This window comes from Chlorocebus sabaeus, chromosome 23 (genome assembly GCF_047675955.1).
Source record: "Chlorocebus sabaeus isolate Y175 chromosome 23, mChlSab1.0.hap1, whole genome shotgun sequence".
Classification (NCBI taxonomy): domain Eukaryota; kingdom Metazoa; phylum Chordata; class Mammalia; order Primates; family Cercopithecidae; genus Chlorocebus; species Chlorocebus sabaeus.
In genome coordinates this window covers 36,128,073-36,149,109 of record NC_132926.1, presented here as the reverse complement: position 1 = coordinate 36,149,109, position 21,037 = coordinate 36,128,073, and the positions used below count along the sequence as shown (strand labels likewise).

At 42.7% G+C, this 21,037-nt stretch overlaps 1 protein-coding gene and 1 pseudogene across 4 annotated transcripts in view; one reads left to right on the top strand and one right to left on the bottom strand.

The window, feature by feature from the left end:
- Positions 1-21,037, top strand: part of SH3RF2 (SH3 domain containing ring finger 2) — a 145,660-nt gene that overhangs the window by 83,253 nt on the left and 41,370 nt on the right. The gene's annotated exons all lie outside the window — the stretch shown is intronic.
- LOC140709965 (heterogeneous nuclear ribonucleoprotein A1-like) lies at positions 1,681-2,833 on the bottom strand (annotated as a pseudogene).

Here is a 21,037-nt window from a genome sequence, read left to right as displayed (position 1 = left end):
TGGCTACCACTTTTGTTGTTGTTGTTATTTTAAAACTTTTTAGCAGTCAAAATGTCTTAGCAATCAGTTGCTGGATTGCTCTTCAATCCCTATCCTGTTATTTTTTGGACTTTTTACAACAAAAAATTTCAAACGTATTAAAAGTTGGAAGAATAGTATAATGAACCCTCATGTACACATCACCTAGTCTCAGCAATTATCCACTAATGGGCCAATCTTATTTCAGATATTTATCTTTTCATTCACCTGCTCCCCTCTTGGGTTATTTTATTTATTTATTTATTTATTTATTTATTTATTTATTTAAGATAAAGTCTCACTCTGTTGCCCTGGCTGAAGTGCAGTGCATGATCTTGGTTCACTGCAACCTCTGCCTCCCAGGTTCAAGCGATTCTCCTCCCTCAGCCTCACAAGTAGTTAGGACTACGGGTGTACGCCACCATGCCCAGCTAATTTTTGTATTATGAATAGAGACTAGGTTTCGCCATGTTGGCCAGGTTTGTCTTGAACTCCTGACCTCAAGTGATCTGCCCGCCTTGCCTCTTGGGTTATTTTAAAGCAAAGCCCAGACATCATATCATTTGGTCCAGAAAAATTTCAGCAAATGTCTCTTTAAAAATATTTTTAACATAACCATGATTTTTTATCACACACTAAAAAATGAACAACAGGCCAGGCACGGTGGCTCATGCCTGTAATCCCAGCACTTTGGGAGGCTGAGGCAGGCAGATCACTTGAGGTCAGGAGTTCAAGACCAGCCTGACCAACATGGTGAAACCCCATCTCTACTAAAAGTACAAAAATTAGCCAGGCCTGGTGGCGCATGCCTGTAGTTCCAGCTACTCAGGAAGCTGAGGCAGGATGATGGCTTGAACCAGGAGGCAGAGGTTGCAGGGAGCCGAGATCTTGCCATTGCGCTCCAGCCTGGGTGACACAGAGCAAGACTCCGTCTCAAAAAAAAAAAAAAAAAATTTTTCTTAAAAACATTAAATATTCAGTGTTCGAATTTTTATATTTGCCTTATGAATGTTCTTAGTGTTTGTTCAAATGGGAACAAAATGAAGTAAACACATTGCATTGAGTTAATATGGCTCTTAAATTTCTTTTTTTTTTTTCAAGAGAATTAAATCGTTTATTGATTACACATGATAATGGATGATACACAAGCTTCATTCCTATCTATAATTTTATCTGGTAGGTACCATTATTCAATTTAGATATATTGCATAGGATGTGCCAACAATCACTTTTATAACCAATAATTCCATGATTTTGCTAGGGTAATCCCTTTTAATGGTGAACTTCAGGTCACAACAGTAACTATCAGTTCAACTACAACAAGGTTTCCGAAGACAATGGCTTCTCCACCCAAGCAGGTTGTATATAAATTCCAAATAGAACCTAGCATCACCCTGAAGGAATTCTAACTTCACACTGTTGGGGAAATTTACCAAGATGGCTTCAGAGTAGACTAACTTTACACAGCACATTAAAAAAAAGACATTTATTCAGCGTCATGATCAGACTATTACATTTAGCAATTAACAGCATGGGTGCAAAAAAAAAAAATCTACGTTAAAACCCTTTGTTGGAATGCTTTACACTTTCCACAGAACAGAAACTAAAATAACCTGTTATACAATTAGTCACAAATACAGTCCTCGAGTTTTTTGCCCATACACATGAGTATTTGTCTAAAACATGTCTTCTTTGTAGCAGCTAGGCCCTGCCACCACTGTGCTTGGCTGAGTTCACAAATCTGTTGTAACCTGTAGCTTCCCTGTCACTTCTCTGGCTCTCCTCTCCTGCTAAGCTTTGTTTCCTAATTAAAATCTTCTGCCACTGCCATAGCTACTGCTGCTGCTGGAACCGCCATAGCCACCTTGGTTTCGTGGTTTTGCAAAGTATTGGCCTCCACAGCCACAGGAGCCAGAGCTTCTGCCTCCAAAATTTCCTCCCTTCATGGGTCCAAAATTTGAAGACTGATTGTTGTAATTGCCAAAATCATTGTAGCTTCCACCACCTCCAAAATTGCTTCCATCATTACCAAATCCATTATAGCCATCCCCACTGCCACCATATGCACCACCACCACAGCTGCCACGAAAGCCACCACCACCACTGAAGTTTCCTCCACGACCGAAGTTGTCATTCCCACCGAAACCACCTCCACGACCACCACCAAAGTTTCCAGAACCACTTCGACCTCTTTGGCTGGATGAAGCACTTGCCGTCTCTTGCTTTGACAGGGCTTTCCTAACTTCACAGTTGTGGCCATTCACGGTATGGTATTTCTGAATGACAATCTTATCCACAGTCATGGTCGTCAAAGGTTACAAAGGCGAAGCCCCTTTTCTTGCCACTGCCTTGGTCAGTCATGATTTCAATCACTTCAATTTTCCCATACTGTTCAAAATTATCTCTTAGGTGATGTTCTTCAGTGTCTTCTTTAATGCCACCAACAAATATCTTTTTCACAGTTAAGTGGGTACCTGGTCTTTGAGAATCTTCTCTTGAGACAGCTCTCTTTGGTTCCACAACTCTTCCATCCACCTTGTGTGGCCTTGCATTCATAGCTGCATCCACCTCCTCCACAGTGGCATATGTGACAAACCCAAAGCCCCTGGAACGCTTGGTGTTTGGATCTCTCATTACCACACAGTCCGTGAGCGTTCCCCGTTGCTCAAAATGGCTCCTCAGGCTCTCATCGGTTGTTTCAAAGCTCAGCCCTCCAATGAAGAGCTTCCTCAGCTGTTCGGGCTCTTTAGGAGACTCTGACTTAGACATAACGGCAGGGAGAAGAGAGACTTTAACGATGCTTCTTCGGCGGCGTCCACAGGCAGAAAAAAGCAAATTTCTTTTATTCTACACATCCCTCCTTCTCCCCTAACCATGTACACATTAAAAAAACAAAGTCCCTTGCCCTTTTGAATTTTCCAAATTCTGGATATTAATGGTTGCATTTTTGCAGTGATAATACATTCCTCTCTAGCCCGTACTTTCTTTTTTCCTTTTTTCTTTTTTTAGACAGAGTCTCACTCTGCCACCCAGGCTGAACTGCAGTGGTGTGATGTTGGCTCACTGCAACCTCCGCCTCCCAGGTTCAAGTGGTCCTCCCACCTCAGCCATCCAAGAAGGTGGGATTAAAGGCATGCGCCACCACACCTGCCTAATTTTTGTGTTGTTAGTAGAAACAGGGTTTCACCATGTTGGCCAGGCTGGTCTCAAACTCCCGGACTCAAATAATCCACCTGCCTCAGCCTCCCAAAGTACTGGGATTACAGGTGTGAGCCACTGAGCCCAGCCTCCCCCGTACTTTCTGTAAACTGATAGAACTAGAGGCTTGACAGCTTCGGGCTCAATTTTTTGTCAAGAATACTTCATAGGCAGTACTAAGTACTTGTTTTTTGGTTTGGTTTGGGTTTTTTTAAGTGTACAATTCAATGACTTTTCATATATTCACACTGTTGAGCATTCATCCCCATAGTCAATTTTAAACATTTCCTTTACTCCAAAGAAATCCCACACCTCTTAGCCATCACCTCCCAAACTACCATTTCCTTTAACCCCAGCCCTAGGAAACCATTAAGTTACTTTCTGTCTTTACAGATTTGCCTATTCTGGATGTTTTCTATAAGTGGAAGCACACAGCATTTGAATATTTGGATCTTTGTGGATGTTTTATTTCACTGAATATGTTTTTAGGTTTATTCATATTGTGGTATGTATTAGTACTCATTTTTTTTATGGCGAATAACATTCTATTGTATGAATATACCACATTTTGTTTATCCACTCCTCAATGAATGAGCGTTTGAGTTGTTTTTACTTTTTGGCTATTATGAATAATGCTGCTATGAACATTTGTAGACATATGCTTTCATTTGATTGTATACCTAGAAATGGAACGGTTAGATCATATAGTAACTCTGTGTTTAAGGAACTGCCAATGATTTTCAAAAGTGATTGCACCATTGTACATTCTCAGCCTTGGTGTATGCAGGTTCCAATTTCCCCACATCTTCGCCAACACTTGTTTTATTATCAGTCTTTTTTATCGTAGCCATCCAATTGGATGTGAATGATATCCTATTGTGGTTTTGATTTGCATTTCCCTCATGGCTAATAAGAGCATCTGTTCATGCATTTATTGTGCATGTGTTCTTTGGAGAACTGTCTTTTTATATCCTTTGCCCATTTTATCATTGGGTTTTCTTATTATTATTGAGTTGTAAGAGTTCTTTACATATTCTAGATTCAAGTCTTATCAGTTATATGACTTGCAAATTTTTCTTTAATTCTGCGTGTTGCCTTTTCACTTTCTAGGTGATGTTCTTTGAAGCACAAAAGTTTTTCATTATAATGACATCCAGTCATCACATTACTCTTTCCTTTGTTGCTTGTGTTTTTGTTGTCATATCTAAAAACCATTGTCTAATTCGAATTCGTAAGTATTTACCACTGCATTTTTTTTTCTAAGAGCTTATAGTTTTCACTCTTATTTTAGATTTTATGATTCAGCTGGAGTTAATTTCTGTATATGTTGTGAGATAGGGATCCAGATTCATTCTTCTACCTGTAGATATGAAGTTGTTCTAGCATCATTTACTGAAAAAGACTGTTTTTTCCCATTTTGTTATATTTACACACATGTTAAAAATTAAGTACTTTTTATAGCAACACATCAGGAAGCATATAATGCCTAATTGCCTCCTTTTTTGTATTAAAATTGATTCTATTCAAATGTCAACCTGCTCCATCCATTATATGGGTCCCCATTAGCCTTTCACCTGGTGGTTTGAACATTATTTCATTAGGGGTTGCAAAATGGTGGTGTTCCAAATCTGTCACTCCTGAATATTTTATGCCAAAATTCTTCTGTAATACTGAGCTATGTGTAAGACACAGCACTGTGAGCTTTATCTCACTATTGATCTCCACACCTACACATCATAATCCCTCAGCATACATTGGAGAGTCCAAAGTTCATATTCTTAACCTAACTCTCTCTCTCTCTCTTTGTTCCTGGACATTCCCCTAGCTCAAAGACAAGATTCATTTCTCACCACCTTCCCACATGGCATGTTTGCCATCACTGAACAGCTACCCCTTTTTCCACTGGCCACTGCCAGCTGGGCTAATCTTACTGCCTGCCTGTGCAGTCTCCTTGTTTACATCCTTACTACTGCCCTAGGCTGGCCCCTAGTCCAGGCCTCCTTGGCCCACATGTTCCCTCCCTTGCCTTCCTGAGGTCTGGTTCCCACACTTGTGCCAAGATCAGGAGAAAGAGGCCCAAGTTTGTTCAGCCTGGAGAAGAAAAGATTGATGTGGGGTTGAATGATGACTTTATTTTTCCAAACTTGCATTTATATACCAGTTTTATTTTCCTGTGTTCTGAAGAGAAAAGGAACATAAATCAAAACATGAAGGATTTGGGGAAGTACAATGAGAAATCTCTCCTATTGCATAGACTGCTAGAAACTAAATATTGCCAATGCTGAAGTGGAATCTATGGATTCTGTTGTTGTTATTATGTTTGGTTGGTTTTTATTTATTCTATAGAGGAAGGTAGTTTAGTACAAACAAAAAGATTTTGAGTCAGGCAAAGTTTCTTGTCATGGCTTTGCCATCTGGTAACTAAATGACATTGAAGTTAAGTATCTAACCCCATTAAGCCTCAGTGTCCTCATCTGCAAACTGGGATAACTCCTTCCATGCAGGGTCTTGGCAATGGTAGCAACAAATCAAGCTGCAGCCATTGCTATTACCTTCCCCCTCTTTCCTGCAAGGAGAGCTTTTAGAATCTGTCATTTGTGTGACCGGGGAGAACCCCTGAATTCACACAGGGAATGGGCCAAATGTTTTAAAATCTAAATGATCATTCCAATCTGAATGTTTTAAGGTGTAGTTTTTCACAACACTAACAGATATGGAGGAGGGGGTGATCTTGCCTCTTATATGTAAAAAACTGGCAGGAAAAGGTAATTCCTTAACAGACTCAAGGTCTTCCCCCCAAAATTAAATAAATACATGAATTGTAATTTAGGATATAGCTGAGTCCCTATAAAATATAACTGAATGCCACATCTTTGAGCCACATAGTCCCAAGTGGCAGTAACCATTATGTGCACAAGAAAGGTGATAGATACATCACCAGTGAGGCCTCAAAGAATGTGATACTAGCGCCCTCATAGTTAACTGTGTAGCCCTGGACAAGGGATTTTGCCTATCCGGGTCCCAGTTTTCTCACTGGAATGACAAAATTGACTTGGCAGAGTACTATGTGCCTTAATTGGCTAATAGCACACTCTGAGGATAGGTAACACTGGGAAAGAGCTGCTTCTATTATTTAACGAATCATGGTTGTTGTTGTGATTCCTCCTGTCTTCTGCCCGAACACACATTCACACAAGAGACCTGTTTTCTTTCTGGCTGGTGCAAAGTTTTGTCAGGCCCCACAGGTATTGGGTAGAGCTATTCTCTGAGGCAAAGAGCTTCTCAGCATAGGCAGTATAGTAAGGAAATTAAAATATGGGCTTTGGGGTCAGCTAGATCTAGGATGGAACTCACACTGCTTCTTACCAAACAGTATAACCTTGGGCAAGATACTTTCCTCTTTCTGAGCCTCAGTTTTTATATCTGTAAAATGGGACTAATGATGGTACTTTTCATAAGATGGCTGCGAGGATAAAACAAGGCAATGCTTATACATGAGATAATGGCCAGGGTTTAGCAGTGGTAAATGGCTCAATAAATGTTCACTCTGTTATTATTATCATCAGGTCAAGCCAGGAAACTAAAACCATCTCCCATCCCCACCGCCCCAGGGCCAGCCTGTACAAACAGGCTCTACTGAGAATGAGATTGATCAGCCACACACTTCAGAGATGATCTGTTGGAGCCTGCTTTGAAGTGCAAAGGCTTCCAAAAACTCCTTTGCTTTCTTAATAAGCAGTGACAATTCCAGAATTAGGGAAGGAGTGTGACTTTTGGCTTGTACCTAGGTGGCCCCCTGGGACAATTGCACTTGCTTAATTCAGACCCTCAGCTGTAATTCCATGTCAACTCATGTGAGAGAAGCCAAAAATGAATGCAGGAAAAAAAAAAAACTTTGAATAAAAAAGACCAAGATGGAGACTGAGGCAGAGCCAGCCATCTGTCCACCATTTCCTATACACACCTCGCAGTTTTTGCTGTGAACCCTGTCCCCACCTGGCAAGTGTCCAAAGCCCATTGTGAATCCTAGTTGCCAAAGCCCCTCACAGCCTGTCAGTGAGCTGGTCAACAGAGTTGTTGAATGCCCACCAGGCACTGAGCTGGGCACAGGTGATACAGTGAACAAGACAGACATGGTCGCTACAGTCATGGAACTCCCAAGCTAGCAGGGAAGACAAAAACTAAACAATTATTAACATGCATGATTACAAGGTATTAAGTGTGCAAAGTGCTGTGAGGTTCAATGATGAGGGATGAAGGGAGTATGTAATGGAGGGTCCCACCTAGTCTAGGAAGTCAGAGAAGCCTGCCTGGAAGAAGTGATCCTCAGGTGAAAACCTGGAGGCTGATAGCAGTCAGCCAGGTAAAAAAAGGAAGCCAGCTGAGGTTCTGCATGCACCTGTCCTTAGCGCTGCAGCCCAGTTGCCTTTCTACTGAGGTCATTCCAGAAAGCGCCAGTATTCCTGGGGCACAGTGGCTCCTATAGTACTTAGATCCTCAGCCCTGCCCAAGCTCCCCGAGGTGCTCTGGGGAAAAAACCTTTCTGGTTTCTGGTGACTAAAGCAGGTTTGATAATTAACTTTGCTTACTTCCTTGATTCAGCATTTCTCCAGCAAGAGGTTAAACTTTACATCATCGTTTTGCCCAATTAATCCTGGCAGGTGAGCCACTGAGAAGACCCAACCCCGCCCGGGTGAAAAAGGGAGCAGCCCAGCCTGCACCTCAGACATTTTAACATAGACGCTATAGCTCTGGGAGCCGGGAGCAGGGGACATTGATATCCAAGGCCACTGGGGCCTGCAACACACACACAGAGAAAGGTAATTCAACAAGAGAGGAAGACAAGAGAAGCAAAATAAAACAGAAGGGCAAAAGAAAGGGAAAAGCAATGTCACAGGGTAGCATTCTGGGAACAAGGAGGGTAGTACAGACATGTGGACACAGACCTTGACGGTACAGTGACCTCGGCCAAATGACTCAACCTTGCAAGACCTCAGTTTCACCATCTCGAATGGGCAAATTAATAGCATCTTCCACACAGACCTGTTAGGGGATGAATGAGATACTCGTGTACAGCAAGCTCTCTCAGCCTCAGCACCATTGGCATTTTGAGCAAGATAATTGTTGTGGGGGCTACCCTCTGCATTGTAGGGTTTTTAGCAGCATCCCTGGCCTCTACCCACTGATGCCTGTAGCACCCGCCACCCACCCACCTGTGGCAACAACAGACATTACCAAATGTTCCCCAGGGTCAAAGTTGCCTCCTGCTGAGAACAGCTGATGTGCAGGATGTAGCATAGGGTCTGGCTTGTAGTAAATGCAGAATAAAGGGCAGTTAAGTCAAGGTCTGTGTGAAAAAGATGCCCTTTCTGAACAGCCCCAGCAGACCACTCTTCCCAAACACTTGGGAGAATACAAGGGCTTTGGGGAAACCTGACACTTTGCACAGGTACGATGGGGAGACTTGCCAGTGCCCTGTCCCTGGAAATGTGCCAAAACACGACCGCGCTCCTGGCTGGAGAAGCTGAAAGGATCTGTGCACTAAGTGGATTGTTGGAAAAACATATTGTACAGAGAAACATACATATGTAGTGAAAAGAAAAACAAATTGTGCAGAGAAACATACCCCCACAGCAATAAACAAAGGCACGATAAATACATAATTCAGGCCCACTTTCCATTCCCGCTCAGCTCCAAGCAAAAAAGGAACTCATTTTGTGACAGACCCAGTGCCACAGTCTTACATCCTCTGTGAGTGTTGTTAACAGTTGTTACTTCTTTCCATTTCAGATGGAGGAACTAAGACTCAGAGAGGCTAAGTATTTAGTTCAGTTAGCAAGTACATTTCAGAGTTTTTGTCAGAACCCAGGTCTGGCTGTCTTCCGGGCCCATGCTCTTTCCCTGCCGGAGCAGTGGGAGCAGTGGGGCATCTCACATCCTTACTCAATTGTCCCCAAAGGTGATTGAGGAGAGATTCTGGGACAGCAACCAGACTCAGTGAGAAGGAATAAAGGGATCGATTATCCATGTCTGTCATGGGCCCAGGAGTAGGAAATGGACACATGTGCCGTGTGTTCACCATCCCCACGCAGGCCCATCATCTAAGACTCGGTGATTCCATATCATTCTGTTGGGTACTCCCTGGGGGCTATGCTGGGCTCAGGGTACATCTGGATTTGTTCAGCAAACGAGCTCCTGTGCTATTTGCTTTCTCTGCACATAAGCTAAAAATCAGGCCTTCTTCCTAAGGGAGAGTTTCTACAGAGGGCACAAAAGGGGCATGTTCTTCCATTGTTTTCATGGAAAAACAAGATACGGGCCCCTATCACAGCCCTCTGTGAATGCCTCAGGAACTTTATTTTTGATAAACGACAGTGTGTTCAGAAAAGAAAACAAAAGAAAGATAAAGAGAAAACTCCAAGAAAATGGACCATTTCCTTTCATCGAAGAAAAAAACCATTTATTGTATCTTAATGCCCAAGCTTTGGGATATGTAATATCCATTCTTCTCCCTCTCTTCCCATCCCAAAACAATCAAGCCCTGATGGAAAATTGCACAACTAGATGTGAAGTAAAAACTGCTTACATATGCAAAGAATATTGCAAGCACCAGTTTGTCTGTTTCCAAGACGCTTCAGCTAGGGAAGCCCTGTTTTCCCACACTGAGTAGAGGGCAACTCTGAGGACAAAAAGGGCAGAGTCAGAAATAAGAACAAATCTTTCTACTCGCTGGTCTGCTCGAGCTGCCCTAACTGAGCCCTTGCACCTTCCCCCACTGCCTTTGACTTGACCTGAACCAGTATTGACGAGAGAAATCTTGCTGCTTCCTTGCTTCTGTTCACAAATATGGTGCGCCTACCATGTGCCCGTGTCCTTTCATTCAGTGAAGATTTACTGAGGCCCTATTCTTTGCTAGGCCTGGGTTATATACTCAGGTGACAAGCCCTAAACAGATTTGAACAAGACACACTGGAGCACAGAGAGAGTTTACTGCTTTAATCATTTGTCTGCATTCGTTTCAAGGAGGCAAGACAATGATGAAGTCAGAGAATACTTATCCTGTATTTTCAAAATCCGATTCCCTGTGCCCGAGATTAGGCCCTTGCTGGGCCCCTATCTGTCTACATCTGTAGAGAAAGCAGTAACCAGGTCACCAGGAGAATTACTAACCCCTAAACTATTTCTGCCATTGGCATCTGGAAATTATGCACTGTTCTTTCATTTCTTTGAGCTATAACAAAATTAGCAAATTACAGCCTATGGGCCAAATGCACCTGCTGCCTGTTTTCATATAGCCAGGAAGTTAAGAATGGTTTTTACAGATGTGATTTTGAATTTATTGGGTGGTGGTGGCAGGGGTGAAAATCAAAAGAATAAAACTCCATGCTGTGAAAATTATATAAAATTCTATTTTCAGTGTCCAAAAATAACGTTTGATTGGCACTTAGCCAGTCTCACTCTTTACATATCATCTATGGCTGCTTTCACACTACAAGGAAACAGTTAGGTAGTAGTGACACAGACCTTGCACAAAGCCTGAAAGTTTTACTTTCTAGCCCTTTAGAGAGTTTGCAGATCCCTGGGCTAAAAGATTGCCCTCTTCCTTTAAAAAGCAAACACCTGGTTGGGCACAGTGGCTCATGCCTGTAATCCCCGCACTTTGGGAGGCCAAGGTGAGTGGATCACGAGGTCAGGAGATTGAGACCATCCTGGCTAACACGTCTTTGCTAAAAAAAAAAAAAAAATACAAAAAAATTAGCCGGGGCGTGGTAGCGGGCGCCTGTGGTCCTGGCTACTTGGGAGTCTGAGGCAGGAGAATGACGGGAACCCGGGAGGCAGAGCTTGTAGTGAGCCAAGACCGCGCCACTGCACTCCAACCTGGGCGACAGAGCAAGACTCGGTCTCAAAAATAATAACATAAAATAAATAAAAAGTAAACACCCTCCTCTGGTCTAGCCACTTCTGAGGTCCCTAATGCCTTTGTGAGAATGTGTGTACCTGGTCACTTTGGGCCCTGTAGGGAAGAAGGAGCACTGGATGCCTGGGAGGCACCATCCCATCTGCGCTTCCAAACAATTGATATATGCCTCCAGGTGGAATTCTGTCACTTACCACCTTGTTTTGGAATTTACCTAAGTGTACCTTAATGCCCTCAACTCCTTAAAGACAGGGTGACTGATGTTCCCCTGCTCCCTCCAGGGTTAAGCCCAGTTGAGCCTGGCAAGGAGAGATGGCTAGTAAATGTTTGTTGAATGAATGAGTGATGAAGAGAGTGAAAACCAGTGAACACATACATAGCTATGTATATGACCCAATAAACAGAAGAGACTGAATGAATGATTAAGTGATGGAGGAATCTGATGAAAGAAAGATGTGAATGAGTGTGTGAGGGAATTCTTATAATAATGAGGAATTTAATAAAGAAATAAGTATGTAAGTGAATGAAGGAGGGAAGGATCAACAGGATGGGTGAGTGAGAAGTGAATGCGGGCCGTGGGGTCTCTACAGGCCCATAAAGGACATAAGGGGCAGCAATGCCAAGTTCTGCTGTGTCATCATTTTGCCTTGCTTGCTCTTGTCCCGCTAGCCCTGGGGATTTTGCGATTAACCAATACCCTTCCCCATGGAGGGTGTGTCCATGCTTTAGTGCTTTGATAACTGGATTCTGTCAGAAGGACAAAATCAACTGCACCCCTAAGCTTGAGGCCAGGCAGCCACTGTCCAAGACTGTAGCCTCCCATATATGGAAAAATACACCTTTGACTGGTGCATCCCCAGCCCCATCCCTTCCACGTGCCCCAGGTAAATAAGACCCACCCCAAAGCTAAGCACCCCCCAGTGATGCATGCTCCAGGGGCAAGAGACAAGCAGCATGTCAGGTTTGGATGAACTTCATAGCCAAGGTCACCCAGCCAGGTAGGAGGGCGTGGAATGGAAAACACCTTATCCAAAGCAGGTCTCCCATCATCTATCTCTGCTTCCTTTAAGGTGTATATTTTATTAGTCTGTTTTCTTGGTTTTGGTTTTGTATATGTGTATCTTGTTTTACCTGCCATCTCCCTAGAATATAAGCTCCATAAGGACAGATGAGGCATATGGAAAGCCTAATAAACATTTGCTGAAAATTAGTGAAACGTAGTCTGGAAAGCAAGTCAAGCAAACCAACCTCTGGAACCAGCTACCCAGACATGGTACCCTCTCCCAGTGATGAACTTAGGTCTGACTCTGTGGCCAAGCCCCATGGGTGATGACCTTCAACTTGCCACTTCCCCTCAGAGGATTCAATTGGGTGCTCTTGAAGCTCTTATGGCTTCAAGATCTTCAGCTCTTACATACTAGGATCCTAAAGCCAGGGGAAGGGGCTTCAGATTTTTCCAAGATTCATATAGGTAATATGAACCTGAGTTCCCTGACCACCACTCTTGAAAAAAAAAAAATTGTCTATTACGTAAGAGGCAGCAATTTCATGTGGCCAGTGACCGAGGGGTGAGGTGACACTAGGTGTGGTGACAGAGACAATCCAGATGCTATCTTGGCTCTCCTTCAGGCTTTGCCAAGCCTCAGCTCAGGGCCAAAGCCCAGCCTGACACCCTACTGCCCATGCCTTGGGAAAGTTATACACGTGTGCCCGTAAATCACATTTCTCTCTGGTAACAGAGAAATGACTGGGAAATCTCTTCTCAGGCATCTTCTCAGAGTTCCCAGAAATGGGGCAAACCCTTCCTGGCTTAGCCCAGCAAATGAGGCACAGGGAGCTAACGAAGCCCTTCTCTGAGAATCCCAGCCCTTGCTGACTCCTGTCCTCTAGAACCTTCCAGCCCTTAGAGCCAGCACCACCTGATTCTCCCTCCAAAATGCACACACTGACTTGTGGGCTGTAGTTAGGACTGAGAGGACAGGCTCTGAAGTCACAGTCATATCATGTAGGTTCGAATCCCAGCTCAGCTTCCTTGCTGGCTCTGTGACCTTGGGCAAGTTACTAAACATATATTTTTGCCTTGACATTCTCAAGGTCAAATGGGAAAAGTGATGATAATGGTATTTCGCCCTTTGGTTTGTTGTGAGGATTACATGAGATTACATGTTTAGGAATGTGGGGCCTCTGACAAGTATACTGTAATCATTAGCTCTTGATTTTGCAACTCTGTTTTCTTTTTTCCCATCTTAGTGAGATTACACACTCCTTAAGGGCAAGGACTATGCTTTCTTTTCAACCTTTTTTGTCTTTCACATTGTCTTACCTAGGAGCATTTGTCAATTACAGGAGACCAGACATTCCCAAATCATGTCTCTCCAGAAGTTACAGGAAGTTCCTTAGTGAAAATCTGTGAGCACTAACCCTTAGCCTTTTTTTTGTTTTGTTTTTGTTTTTTTGTTTTTTTTTTTTTTGAGATGGAGTTTCACTCTCGTTGCCCAGGCTGGAGTGCAATGGCCCGATCTTAGCTCACTGCAACCTCCGTCTCCCAGGTTCAAGCCATTCTCCTGCCTCAGCCTCCCGAGAAGCTGGAATTACAGGTCTGCGCCACCACGCCGGGCTAATTTTGTGTTATTAGTAGAGACAGGGTTTCTCCATGTGGGTCAGGCTCGTCTCAAACTCCCGACCTCAGGTGATCTGCCTGCCTCAGCCTCCCAAAGTGCTGAAATTACAGGCGTGAGCCACTGCGCCTGGCCATGCCCTAAGCCTTTTTGTGGGAAAAATGACACCCACATTCTGTGGAAAAAGAGGCTGAGTTAGGGAATATCAAGAAAAGGTAAAGAACAAAAGTAACATCCCTCCCCCACAAATATATCCCCATTGTTTGTTGTTACGAAAGTCTTATTACCAACAGAAGAGACAATTGGAAGGATGGTTTTCTCACATCCATCCCAGATGGTGCAGACACTGATCTTCCTAAAAGCACACTCAACAAGCATTTATTGAGTGCTTAGGTATTGTTCTAAAAGGTGGAGATACAAATAAAACTTATGTGTGTTATAAGGATGGGCCAAAATTAGGGATTCTCCCCTTCTTAATGCAAATACATATTTTCATTCCTTTGTAGCACAATGAGATAAAAATATCAGGACACCTGAAAACAAAGATTATCTGAAGAGTTTTATTCTCCCTTTATTTCCCATCAGATGCAGTGCTCTGAAGAGTGAGCTGCATTAATTGTCCAAACAGCCTGGGTCCTGAGCTTCTGTGGCTCACCCAGTGATGGGAGAGGACAGCAAAGGGCTTGCTTGCAGGGGAGTGGAACCTCTCCAGGCACCACGGGCTGGGCCCTCAGGGCAGGGATGGTGAGTCTCTGGGGATAGCCAATTAAAACTGTTTAAATCTCATTTGAGACCATGAAGGATAACTTCTGATATCTGCAGAACCACAGAGCCAGCACGCATGTCATCCAGAAGGAGCTTTAAGTGATGGCTTTGGAAACACATTCCCTTTCCACTTGCTGAGATCACTGAGCCTGTCTCAGAAAGGATTCTGGGACCCTGGTGGACTTTGTGGCCACATTCTAATAATCCTGTGAGAAGGAAAAATTGTCCTATGACCAACCAAGGTCTCAGCCTCAGTATGGGGTGTCTTCCCAAGGGTATCCTGTGATAATAATTCAGAAGATGAAGGCAGACACGCCAACAAGAAGATGTCAGGGAGTGTTTCAAGGAACCGTGACAGCAATGGAGCCTAGGTTTCCAAGAATGTAAATCCTTCATTTATTGAGGGCACTTAATTACTCAAAAAAGAACAGAGGTCGGGTGCAGTGGCTCTTGCCTGTAATCCCAGAACTTTGGGAGGCCAAGGCAGGTGAATCACTTGAGGTCAGGAGTTGGAGACCAGCCTGGCCAACATGGTGAAACCCCATCTCTACTAAAAATACAAAAGTTCGCCAGGCATGGTAGTGCACACCTGTAATCTCAGCTACTCAGGAGGCTGAAGCAAGAGAATTGCTTGAACCTGAGAAGCGGAGGTTGCAATAAGCCAAGATTATGCCACTGCACTCCAGCCTGGGTGATGAAGTGAGACTGTGTCTCAGAAAAAAAAAAAAAAAAAAAGAACAAAGACAACTGCTTTGATAATGGGTGGTGGTGGTAAGCGATTAATTTTTCTCCTTTTTAAAATGAAAATGTTCATCGTTGTCGCTATAATATCCTTTGAGAAAATTTGAAATTAAAAGACAACAAACACAAGGCAGAAAGTAAACTTTCTGAAGATGCTGAGATGAACTTGACATTGCCAAATTATTTCTGGGCTCACTAAATTCCTTAGAAGGGATTTTTTTTTAATTAACTTTTTTTTGCTTTTTTTCATTCTGACTTCAGTTTGCTTCACCAGCCGTCTCCCCTGAAGTGAAACCTTAGATTTTAAAAAATTGACAAGTCCTGAGGAAGAAAGCTATTAAAGCTCCCCTAAACCAGATGAAGGAATTTAGGACCAGGCAGGTTAAGTAACTTGCCCAGGGTGACACGGTCAGTGAAAGCATAGCAAAGTGGGGACCCTCACCCAGGGACATCTGAATTCAGATCCCAAGTTCCTAAAAGTTATGCTCCAATGTCTCCTGTTTCGGTCTGCTGCTTTCCCTCATCCACCTCTCGCTGTGGGTCCATATTCCTTAGTTCGGAAAATAACCTCCATCACCAATATCTCCACCATAAAAAGCTACTTTATAAGGACGTAGGTCCTTTAGTCCAAATGAGAGGTGAGTGGAGCATGAAAATTTCTAGATGTCCAGAGACTACCCATCTTTGGGATACTCTTGTCTGGGGAATGTGAGGGCAGGAGCCTGGGGTAGGATGGATAGTAGGTTGGAGGCACAGTCTCCACTGTCTGTGAGTGCAGTGGCCTCATCATGGATCCCCCGGAACTAGCACGGTGCTTGGTACCTGGCAGATGCTTAGCAAGCATCTTCTGTGAGTAAATGCCTGAGGAGATCTGCAGCAGACTTCAGAGACACTTTGCATACTGAAGTTTTTATGGCCTTTAATGAGGCCCGGTGAGAGGATTTAACCATAATTACTGCCAAACAGTTACTTCTTCAAGCGGACTGTGAGGATGAGGAGGGCAAGGGTTATAATTAAGACTTCTGTGTACCCTGGCATTTCAAAAAGCCCTATCAGTACCCATCCCATCACACTCTGCTTTGATGCCCAAACCCTGCTTTGATGCCCAAACCCTGCTTTGAAAGCAGCAGGACCCTTGGTCTCAGGAAAGCATCAGGTAGAAAATAGCAGGGGAGACCAGACGCAGTGGCCCACACCTGTAGTGTCAGCTACTTGGGAGGCTGAGGCAGGAGGATCACTTGACCTCAGGAGTTTGAGACCAGCCTGGGCAACATAGTGAGACATAGTCTCTACTTAAAATTTTAAAAAAGAAATTTTCAAATGGCCAGGCATGGTGGCTCACGCCTGTAATCCCAGCACTTTGGGAGGCTGAGGCAGGTGGATCACTGGAAGTCAGGAGTTTGAGACCAGCCTGGCCAACATGGCAAATCCCCATCTCTACTAAAAATACAAAAACTAGCTGGGCCTGGTTACGCACGCCTGTAATCCCAGCTATGCTGGAGGCTGAGGCACGAGAATTGCTGGATTGTGGCAGGCAGAGGTTGCAGTGAGCCGAGATCACACCACTGCACTCCAGCCTGGGTGACAGAGTGATACTCTATCTGAAAAAAGGAAAACGGCAGGGGAGTAGCAGGACAGGAGACATTCTGTGCCCAACCAAAGGAGAAAGCATATTTGTCTTTGTGGTTTGAAGTGTGGGTTGCATTTTCCGCTTTTTCCCAAGAAGCCAATGCAGAGCATAGCTATGGGGAAGTGCCAGGGATGGAAGCCTCAGGATCCATGAGAATGGCCAACCTAGCATCAGGGAAAAGGAAGAAAGACTCCTAAATGCATGTCCCCCATACTTGGGCTAAGCCACCCCACACTGGGTCTTCCTCAAAGGCAATCTGGACGATGGTGGCTGGCCTTTGTATCCTAGAGAATGAATCTTTCCTTCTTAAATCCAATTCAACTGAGGAAGTCCTATTGTCTGCTTCTTCTCCCCAGACATCGGCTTTGTATGTCTCCTATGTCATAACAGTGACAATGGTAACCATTTATTAGGTTACCATATGAGTCAGACATTATGCAAAGCACTTTGCTTGCATGTTCTGATTAAACCCTCACAAGAACCTCATGGGGTAGCCACTATTCTTGCATCCTTTCATAGATGAGGAAATGAGGCTCAGAGGGATAAAGTCTGAGCTGCCTACAGCCAGTAAGTTACAATGCCAAAACTCAAACCCTCATCAGACAGCCCCAAAAGTCCATTCTGTTAGCCATGTCTGTATAGTGCCTCAAGAAGCTACAAAAATCCTCCTAACTGTGGCTGCCCCCATGGGGTTCCTCTTAAGTAAGGCACTGAGACTCTCAGGTTCTCTAAGGATGAATTGATGACGTATGGGGGTCTGCGTAGGGTGGGGTTTTCTAAGGCTGTATGTAGATACTCCAAATACTACCTTTTCTCCCCAACAGGGAGGCCACCCAGCAAGTGTTCCCACAGGAACTTTTCTTCAACAAACAGGGCTTGTGGAAAAATATTTTACATCTAGTAAACAACTCTTGGAAATCCTTTAGAATAACATTGCAACCATTTCAGAAATAGTATCAGTAATTTAAAATCTTCCTATATAGAAAACTCCAGACCCAGACAGATTTACTGGTGAGTTCTTTCACACTTGCAAGGAGGGGATAATTTAACTATTACACAAATTCTTCCAAAGAATGGAAGAAAACATTCCCCAACTCATTTCATAAGATTAGGACAGCCTTACTATCAAAACCAGGAAAAGACAACATAAGAAAGGAAAAGTATACTTCTGCTTCACTCAGGAACACAGATGCAAAAATCCTCAAGTATATATTAGCAAACCAAACCCAGAAATGCAGGGAAATGGAATATATCATGATCAAGTTGGGTTTTTCTCCAAGATTGAATGGTTGGTTCAGCATTAGAAAATTAACTGATATAATTGATCACATTAACAGATTAAAGGAGAAAAAAATATGACATTTTCAATAGATACAGAAAATGTTTGATAAAATTTTATGTTCACTCATTATATATTAACAAGTCTTAGCAAACTAGGAATAAAAAGAAACTTACTTAATGTGATTAACGGAATCTACTTAAATCTACAGCAAACATCATACTTAATGGTGAAATGTTGAAGGCATTTCCTTTAAGATTAAAAAAAAGAACAGAATGCCCATTTTCATGTTGCTGCTCAGCACTGTCCCAGAGGGCCTGGCCAGCACAGCAAGGCAGGAAATAGAAGAAAAAGGTTAAGTCTTTGAAAGGAAGAAACATAACTGTCGTTATTTGCAGATGATACTATTGTCTATATAGAGGACTCAAAGGAACCTAGAAAAAATGTAACAGGAATAAACATGAGCTTATCAAGTTTGCTGAATACAAATCAATATAAGAAAGTCAATTGCATCTCTGTACACTAAATAGAAAAATGATTTTTAAAAAGGTACCATTTACAGGAGCAACAAAATTATTTAAATCTCTAGGAATAAATAAAACAAGACATGCAAGGCCTTTATTGAGAAAATGTATAAAACATTATTGAAAGACATTAACGAGGCTCTAACATAAATGGAGAATTAAGCAATGTTCTTGGATGGGATGACTTAATATTTAAAGAGGTTGATTCTCCCCCAAATGTAACCATGAATTCAAATCCCAGTGGGTCTGTTTGCTTTTTGTTTTTATGAAACTCAAAAGGTGATTCTAAGATTCAAAAGGAAGAACAAAAAGCCAAGAGCCAAGACACTTCTAATGAAGAAGATGGATGGTTGGGGTAAAGAATTGGACTTACCCAATCAGATTTCCGTTTTTATTTCAAAGCTAATTAAGATGGCATGGATTTAGCATATAGATTCTATGAAACCAATGGAACATGCTGGAGAACCTAGAAGCAGACACAGCATGGAGGCTTGATTTATGACAGAGCAGACTTTGCAGATCAGAAGGGAAGGATGAACTATGGTGCTGGGCTAATTGGGTATCCATGTGGAAAAAGATGAAATTGGATTCCTCCCTTGTCAAAAATCAATTCCAGGTGGATTAAAGACTTAAATGTGAAAGGCAAAACTATAAAACTTTTAGAAGACAGTATAGAAGTTTATCCGTATGACCTTGGGAGGAAAAAAAACTTATTGAAGACTGTTTAAAAATGTGAACCATAGGGAATATATTGTGAGTTTGACTATATGAAAAATCAGAACTTCAGTTCATCAAAAGACACCATAGAGTAAAAATATAAGCTACAAAGAATTCATATCCAATATATTAGAACTCCACAATTTAATACAAAAATAATAAATAACCCCATGGAGGAGTGGGAGACAAAGGACATGAACAGGCATTTCGTATAACAAGAATGGTCCATAAATATTAAAAAAAAAAAAATGAAAGCTCCTGGTACTCAGAGAAATTAATTTAAAACCACAATGAGATAGCATTTCCCACCCACCCAATCAGCAGGTATTAGAAAGCCAGGCCTTACCACATGCTGGTGAGACTGTGGGGTAACAGTAATTGTCATTCACTGCTGGTGGAAGTGTAAATTGTTATAGCCACATTGGGAAACAGTGTGTTATTGCCCAATAAAACTGAACAGGCTCCTACCCTACGGCCCATCAATTCCACTCCTAGATGTATATCCTGGAGAAATTCTTGCACATGTGCACCGGGGACATGTACAAAAATGTTCATAGTAACATCGCTCATAACAGCCCCAAACTGAAAATTGCCCAAATGACACATAAATGGCGGTGTAGTCACAGAATGAAATATAAGAATCAGCAGTGAAAATTAGCCATAAATATATGCAAAAACTTCCTATTAAGCAAAAGATGCGAGTCACAGAATACACACATTGTGAGTCCATTCATACAATGTTCACAGATAGACAAAACTAAACAGCATACTGTTTAGGGATATATGCCAAGGTGGTAACAACATAGAAAAGCCTTGGAATGATTAACACAAACGTCAGCATTGTAGTTACCTCTGGGATAACTTAGGAGAGAGACTTGATTATGGGGGAATACGCAGAGGGCTTCTAAGCACAACATTCAACTTCTATTTTTTTATATTTCTTAAGTCGGGTGGTATGTATGCAGGTATCTGTTTTATGGGTAGTATGTATGCAGGTATCTGTTATATTATTATTCTTTAAATGATACACAAAATATATACACTTATCTGTATGCGTAATATATTTATAATTTTACATTTTAATAACAAAGGGAAGTTACAGTCAGACCAGAAGTGGGAAGTGGGAAGTAACAGGGTAGGGGGGTGGCCAGGAGAGGCACAAGGTCACGGGTGTGGCCTGCTCCAAGAACTAAGAAAAGACCCCACTGAAGTGGGGGGGAAGGGAATGGAGAAAGGTGAGGCTGGAGAGCAAAATGGGAGCAGATCACAGAGGATTTTCCAAATTTTGCTGACTCCTTGGGAAGTGTAAATTCAGTAGTCTTCACAGCATTATGCAATATAGCCCCTGCAGACCTAGCCGTGTACTTCGGGAAAAAAAGTATTTTTGAGATGAACCTAAAGGGACCTGCTGACAGCTCATAAATGAGTTCTCTCTCTCAGACAGTGTTTTTACTCTCAGGACAAATAAATAGCTCTGGGTGGCTGCTCCTTGCTCATCAAGAACAGGGAGGGTTGCAGGTGGGGCTGGCCCTGAGACAGCCGTAGATGGTGAAGGGCTGATAGCCGCCTGGCAACTGGAGCTCTGACTCCCTCAGCTCTGCCTTGCCAGGGAAAGGAAAAGAAAAACAA